Genomic DNA, 8256 nt, shown 5'->3' on the forward strand with positions numbered 1-8256 from the left:
GCCTGAGTTTATTGACCCCTGGATTAGAAGATGGTGACGTTGCTGGTGGAAAGAGCAGTAAGTAAATTAGCTACAAGTCCAGGTCAGCAGTTTTCAAAGTATAATCTCTAGACCAGCTGCATTACCTCACCTGGGAACTCTGGGGGTGGGTCCCAGTGATCTGGGTTTGAACAAGCCCTCCAGGTGATTCTGATGCCTGCTAAAGTTTGAGGACCACAGTTTAGGACAGATGAAAGAGAATGCATTTCCTCATTTGGGAGTTGGCCGTAGGAAAGAACTGGATGAGACTGATTTAAGATCTTCTAGCAAGATAGGACCTCCCTTTCTAACATACTGATGTACAACAGACAGGACTTTGGTGATTATTCAGATGGGAAATTGGGGCGATGGAAAACAGGAGTTAAAGTATCTTCATCTGTTTTGTTCACTTCTTGATCCCCAGTGCCTAGAACACTGCTGGCATAAGGGGAGTGCTCAAAAAGTATTTCATGAATGGATTAATGAGTGATTCTTTCAAAGTTTACAGCTTAGGTGACTGAATAGATGAGGAATGGTATTAGCCAAGATAGAGAGCACATTTATTGTTTTTGAACAGTTATGAGGAAAAAGGATAAAGGGACATTTATTGAGTGCCAGCTTTGCCTACTATGTGCCAGGTAGTATTTTACATACATTATCTCGTTTGTTCCTCAAAACAGTTTTCAAGTAGCTATTACCACCGCCATTTTCCAAATGAAAACAACTGAGGTTCCGACAGGGATAAATAACATGGTGCGAGTCTAACGCAGGCAGTGAGTGACAACTAGACCCACACTCATGCCACTCTGCAGAACAGAGTTGAATTCTGTTTTGAACTTTAGCCAGACTGCCAAATAGGAAACTATATAAGACTATAGAACTATACCGCTTACAAAGCAGTTTCACAGATTATTTCTTCTGAGGGAAACCAATTTATGCAGCAGGAAAAGCATAAAGTTCTAGGTTCAAATCCCAGCTTTGTCTCTAATGCAGTGCCTGGAGATAGCCAAATGCTCATCCAGGAAGTGGAGGCAATGATAATAATTAATAAGGAGCTATGCAAGTCAAATGAGATATGGAAAGCACTGGCATAAGATGAGAGTTCAATAAGTGGTGGGTATTATTATTTTATATTTTTTGATACATCTCATTGTCTAAGCTCTTTCTGTAAGGATGAGGATGGGCCACTCCAGCCCCCCAAGAAGTCACCTGAGAGAAATTCTCAGTTTAAATCTTATAAGTACCTCTTAATGAGTTTCACTGTTTTGCTTAAAGGACTAATCTCCTTGTTCAAGGTGTGTTGACATTTAAACAGGTTTCGAATTTGAGTGAGGCCCGTTCCATTTGAAGGCTGGCTTTAGTTCACGTCTTTTCTCTTGACGGCCACAGTGGTTGTCCACTCCAGGGTTTCAAGCTCCATTCATACTGGTTTTCCTTCTTTCAACACTTTATTTTTCAATCTGCAGCTTCTACGCAATTTTCCCGCGTTTGTTCCCTTGTTTGTCAGTCAAACAATAGGTGAGTTTGGGGATCAGAAAACAGGAGCTGAGGGAGATAAAGGTGTTCTTGAAAGAAATGCCTCCTGGTTTCAAAGCAGTTCACTCACTGTTATGAAGGCAAAAAAGAAACAGGCCGAAGAAACCTGGATTCGCTAAAGAAGGAAAAATAATCACTAATTCCTGCTTCCCTTCCTTTGTTTTTTTGGTACTTAGAATTGACTAAGAGCGTGGTGGCTCTTCTCTACTTGCAGAATCTGAGGATGTCACTTTTTCTACCTTCTGAAGGACAAGTTCTGAATGACACCAGTGCCTTTATCCTAGAGAAGGTGGTTCGTGACATTGTGTTTATCAGCTTTTAGAGGAGAACCTTCTTGCTTTCTAGTACGTTTCAGGTGATTTTAGAAAACAAGACTACTGCTTTCCAACATGCCAGGTAAACAGCAGTTTCCATTGCAGGGGGAAATCATACCTGACCATCTTGTCTCCCTGGTTCCACTAGATTAGAAAACAAGCAAAGATAAACACAGCTTTAGTGGAGTTGGCTGTACACTAAGGAAAAGAATAACTGGGCCTTTTAAGATAAATGGAACTGACAAAGAGCGCATTCTGCAAAAAATAAACACAGCTATAGGAGAGTTATTCTGAACACCGATATCTGCAAATGATAGTTGAATAATTTTGATGCAAGGGTCTTTTTCCCAAGATTTGAAATCAAATCTTTCCCCCTGCCCGCCATCATTTAGCCAAGCTTTTAGTTCTCTGATAAAAATCATGTTGTCAGAAATGACAGAACTAATTTGTGACTTTTCCCCAAATCAATTTTGTTGTAATACAAGATTAAATGAATGGTTTCCCTTTTTTCCTCTACATGAATTAGAACAAATTGTACTGTTCGCTGTGTCCTGTCACACAGACTAGCTTAACATAAAACTCAGGATTCTGATGCAAGATTTGAGAAATAATTATTAGAGATCCATGTTCCCTCGACGCTTATTGGATTCCTACAGGGTAACTGATGATTTCTTACTGTAGAATAATAGTCTATAGTGATGACATTTGGGACAATTTTAAGGTCTGGTCCAGGATTCTCGGGCCTTCTCAAGGTCTGCCCATTTTTGCCTTGAATTTATTAACTGGGATTATAAGAACTAAAGTCTCCCAGCTAATGTTTCTTCCACTCGGTGATAAATTGGAAGGGGGGACGTCATGCCAGCCATCCTGACGGTGATTTGTACTCATAGCGATTCACACTTAGAGCCCCCTGCCAATTACACCCGTCTTGTAACTCCTGACACTTAAACAGGCAGTTTCTCACATGAACATATGTTGTTCTCCCCTTTTGAGGAAATGAATCCCAACCTCAAGCACACTAGCAGGCAGTGATTAGTTCTAATCCCTAGGTTTTACGACAGGAAAATTGATTATAAGAAAACGAGGGAATTGACTATAAGAAAATGAGAGAACTATATGAAAACGTTTTTCTCTTTTCCAAAACGGCATCAAATCACTGCCCCAAACTTTCCTTCATATACATGTCAAAATGTCCTCAAGGAAATCATCCTGAAATCCATAAAACTAATAAACCTGCTCCTTAGAGTTGTTTTGCTTCAGTATAACATTTGGCAGGAAAATGTGGTCAAAAAGATTGCATCATATTAAATGGATTTTGTGTTTATTGACTACTTGTAGCACTACTTAATTGATTTATGTATGCTTTAGAAAGCTTTGTGCTATGAAACATAAAATATATCATTTATAGCTTATTAAGTCCTGCATTTGGTAAAAGCTGGTATAAGGCCCTAGGTCAGGAACTTTACCCTTCTGTTATAGCACTGTTACTATAAGAAAATAATATTTGATACACTTTATTTCCACTTACAGTAAGTTTCCTAGGCATATAATCCACATGCAAAGGTTGCTTGTATCTACCAAGTGGTGCACATTGTGTCATATTCCCACTGTGTTTGAATGAGGTTTTTCTGTGTCCTTTTGTGACTTTGAGTTAAAATAATAAATGAGAGAAAATAGTAAAAAATAAAGTATATCTTAGGACCTAAAGTTTTTATTCTACCGGTTTTCAGAACTGGCAGGAGAGGCCTAAGACCAGATAGAAAGAATATTACAATACTAAGATTTTGAAAACTATCTTACGATGTGTATCTATATCTATATATAATATAGATATGAAAAGCAATAAAAATAATAGTAAGTCTTAATACTTTTACTTAGTACTTACCATTACTACTGCTGCATAGGTAGAATAGATGGATGCCAACATTAAGAACTAGAATCTGGGGCCAGCCTCGTGGCCTAGTGGTTAAGTTCAGCATGCTCTGCTTCAATGGCCCAGGTTCAGTTCCTGGCTGCAGACCTACACCTCTCATCAGCGGCCATGCTGTGGCAGCGACCCACATACAAAATAGAGGAAGATTGGCACAGATGCTAGCTCAGGGTGAATCTTCCTCAAGCAAAAAGAGGAAGACTGGCAACGGATGTTAGCTCAGGGCGAATCTTCCTCAGGGAGAAAAAAAAAGAGCTAGAACCTGGTCTTCTATCACCAAGGTGCCACATAAAAGGGGTACCATTAGTTCTGAGCCCATTGCCCTAGCCCATTCCCAGTGCATCCTCCCATCCTTCCACCTGCCAATTCTGTCTCCCCAATTTTCCCTCCAGAACAAACTCAGAAGGTCTTGTTTCTCCTCCTCCCCCAAAACCACCAGGGCAATCTACTGAACTCACCCCAGTCCTGTGAGTAGGAACCAACAAATAAGCAACATGAAAAATAAAACTCAACACCTCTATTTGGAGATACAGAAAAAATTGGTGGTAAAGGTAGTGTTCTATATTGAAATTTTTTTGAATTGTCACATCCAGTGTCACTTCTCTTTTGAAATATGTCAAGGGCAATAACCATGAAAAGTTATATTTTTGTTTGCATTTTGAGCACTAACCAACGTTCAGTTAATAGCATTAATGGAAGAGAACACTGCCTGAGTCACGTAAAATGGTGCCTGATGTAAACATTCCCTAGATTTGGCTTTGAAATGTGCTTTTGTTAAGACATATTTACATATGGGCAGATTTGATCTCAAAATTCAAACAAAATTAAATGGAGGCATAGCTCAAGAGCATTGGGAAGCTGCCTTGCCCTCTTATCCTGATGTCTATTCTCCCACCCTCTGCCTTCCAGTGTACCTGGCAAAGACTGCTAATGCTCCCAACAGATGCAACTCACCAGCCCAGACTTCTGGCTCCCAAATCTTTCTTCACTCAGAGACCTTTGTTTTGTGTTTTGTTTGGGACCGATTCAAAGTGCTTCCTTCGCTAATGTGTAAATATCATGTAAAAATCAGTGTAAATATAGAAAACTGAAAAGTCAAAGCAGTTATTGAGAACAATGGAAGTGCTGTTAGAATTGAAAGCAAGATTCCCTGCGGGTGATACAACTTGGGTGGAAGTTGATGCCATCTATGTGTGCATCTAGCAGATTATCACACAGGAGCACAACTGTTCACTCTGTGGATTACCGCAGGCTGCCCCCTGCTTCTTCCTAGCCTGCTGTCTCACTCGTTTACTTTATGGCGGTTCACTGTACTGTAATGGATCCTGACAGACCAGACTCCAACCTCAGTAATGATGCCCCTTAGGAGCTGTGAAAGTTTGGGTACTTAACCTTCCTAGCCTCAGCTTTGCCATCGCAAAATGGGAATAATCACACCTTTTTGAGAAAGAACATTACCAGTTCTACGTGTAAAGAGCACATTATCTGATACATCTCCTTTTATCAATTCTGCATTAATTTACATAGCAACATAATATTCTGATGATCTTCTTTGGCACTAAGTTTTGGACTTATAAGAGCAAATAGTATTGTTTTATTGGATTTAAGGAGTAGAGGAAAGCTTTTTGACTAAGCACCAGTAGTCACTTAAATTTTGCATAATTATTTCCTCCATTTTGAGTGGCTTCCTGATATAGACTACTTGAGTCATACTGCTCTTTGTAAACCTAAACGATGCATTTACCCCTGGGTAATTATTCAGGTTGTAGCTACACATTCAAAACGCTTTGATAATGTTGACCAAATTGATGCTGAGTTATTGCCAGTTGAGTGAATGTATCGTGCCTGCAGTACTTTTCCTCATCCTTGAAGATTAGGTCCTGTGTCCCCTTCTCTGTGAAGCATTCCTTGACAGCCTGATCAGAGCTCTCTCTTTTTCCTCTGGTGTCCCATTGTGATTTGCTTATATCACCCTTATAGTATGTACCAAATTCAACTTTGTTTTAATGTTACTTTTATGACTTCCCTACTAGATTATAAAACCTATGGCAGCATGAAAAGTGTCTTATATTAATGTAAGCAATGATCCAATGGAGAAATCAGCCAAAGCTTTGGATCAACACTAACTTTCTCTCTGGAACTTTCTGTGAAATGTCCAATCCAGTCCAAGCCCGCCCAGCCCTCAATTCCTACAGTATTTATTCCAATCAAGCAATTTATCCTTTAACTATATACTGTCACATTAGTCTCTAATTATTTTACTTTTTTTTTTAGCCACAAATAGATTAGAAACTTCTTGAGAGCAGGGACTAGGAATGAGATAAATAAGAATATCTGTGAAAGCTCTAAAACAGTGTGATACAAATGAATGGGCTAGGGCTGGCCCCGTGGCTTAGCGGTTAAGTGCGCATGCTCCACTGCTGGCGGCCCGGGTTCAGATCCTGGGCGCGCACCGACGCACCACTTCTCCGGCCATGCTGAGGCCGCATCCCACATACAGCAACTAGAAGGATGTGCAGCTATGACATACAACTATCTACTGGGGCTTTGGGGGAAAAATAAATAAACAAAATTATAAAAAACAAACAAACAAAAAGACAAATGAATGGGCTGTTGTGTTTTTGCTTTTTCTTAGTGCTTACCATGTAATTTGACACGTGGAAAGAATTCAACACATTCTTGTTATGGGACTAACCACAAGTATTCATAGAAGGGAAGTTCCTGCTCAGGTGGCTAGGCCTTTCAGATCAACTTCTCTCTTTTTTGTTTTGCAGTAATGTGGGAAGAGAACACTTTTAGGAACATAGGAAATTACCACAGCATCAAAATATTCAATGATTTGTGAGGTAAACCAAGATGGAAAAGAAAACTTACCCTAAGAACAAAGTGAGCATGTCAGAGTGAGTCCCATTCCACGCGAGGATGTAAGGCATACGAGGGTGGCACATCTAAGCCCAGTTGTGCTGTACGCCAACAGGACCCATGTCTGGGTCGCCTGGCAGACATTATCACCATAGCTGAAAAAACAAATCAGGTAATCGATCAACTGGTGGTGATCTAATTCAACTGTCTCCTAAAATTATCTAGACTTCTTTAGGTAGGTTGTCTAGGAGACATTATTTGCTGATAACCGTGTCTCCAAGAAACATTTCTATGATAATTTTGCAAACCCAGAGCTGTATGATAGAAAGATATAAATCTAGAGAACCAAGGTCCCTTACTAGTCAACTCGGAGTTATTTTTTCAGTGAAAAGGTATTTACTGAGCACATACTATGTGTCAGTCCAGTTTAGGTGCATTTACATCAATGCACAAGACAAACAAAATTTCTTCTTTCATGAAGATTATATGCTGGTAGCTAAGAGAGACAACAAACTATAAACAGAAGTATATCTAGGGCCGGCCCCGTGGCTTAGCGCTTAAGTGCGTGCGCTCCCCTACTGGTGGCCCAGGTTCGGATCCCAGGCGCGCACCGACGCACCGCTTCTCCGGCCATGCTGAGGCCGCGTCCCACATACAGCAACTAGAAGGATGTGCAACTATGACGTACAACTATCTACTGGGGCTTTGGGGAAAAAAGAAAAAAAAAAAAAAAGGAGGAGGATTGGCAATAGATGTTAGCTCAGAGCCAGTCTTCCTCAGCAAAAAGAGGAGGATTAGCACGATGTTAGCTCAGGGCTGATCTTCCTCACACACACAAAAAAAATAATAAGAAGAAGTATATCTAATAGAAATTCAGATAGTGAAAATTACCATGAAGAAAAATAAAGCAGGTCAAGGGTATTGAGAATGACAAGGGACAGGCAACCTAATTTAAAATCATGGCACAGGGAGGTCTCTCTGAGGAGGCAGCATTGAGCAGAGACCTAAGATGTATGACTCTAAAAGGCAAGAAGCTTCCACACAGAGGATGCAGTGTGCACCGTAGCCCTGAGACACAAGCTGGCTTCCCATATGCGAGGAGCAGTGAAAAGGCCTGTGTGGCTAGAGAGAGAGGAAGAGTGATAAGCAGGATCTAGATCATGTAGGGTCTTACAGTTCAGCTTGAATTCTGAATATTTTGGAAAGCTTTTGGGGGTTTGGAGCAGAAAAGTAACATGATCCAGGCTGCATTTTTAAAAGATCATTCTGGCACCTGTGGGGGAAAGAGATCCTATGGGAGACAAGATTGGAAGGATGGAGACCAGTCTGGAGGCTATTGCTATAGACCAGGTAAGTGATGACAATGGCCTGGGCCAAGGTGGAAGTCATAGAAATGGTGAGAAGTGGTTAGATTCAGAATATATTTTGAAGATAGTGCTGCAGGACTTGCGAATGGATTGGATGAGGGATGTGAGAAAAACAGAGGAATCTGACCTTTCTCGTCATTGATTGACATCAGAAAATAATCACTACAATTCAGTGCATGAGAGTACGTGCACCGGGGTATGCCTACATCAATACTAACGTGAAAGAGTT

The 8256-nt window shown here is 40.5% G+C and overlaps 1 long non-coding RNA gene across 1 annotated transcript in view; it reads right to left on the reverse strand.

Annotated features, from left to right (window-relative positions):
* LOC147913028 (uncharacterized) overlaps window positions 1-7151 on the reverse strand; it is a 69743-nt gene extending 62592 nt beyond the window's left edge. The window contains exon 1 of the long non-coding RNA XR_015549240.1: window positions 6673-7151. This is a non-coding gene — a long non-coding RNA (uncharacterized LOC147913028). The remainder of the gene's footprint in view (window positions 1-6672) is intronic.
* Between the last annotated feature and the right edge of the window lie 1105 nt (window positions 7152-8256).

Source organism: Ceratotherium simum, chromosome 31 (genome assembly GCF_057802395.1).
Source record: "Ceratotherium simum simum isolate JZ-2026a chromosome 31, ASM5780239v1, whole genome shotgun sequence".
Classification (NCBI taxonomy): domain Eukaryota; kingdom Metazoa; phylum Chordata; class Mammalia; order Perissodactyla; family Rhinocerotidae; genus Ceratotherium; species Ceratotherium simum.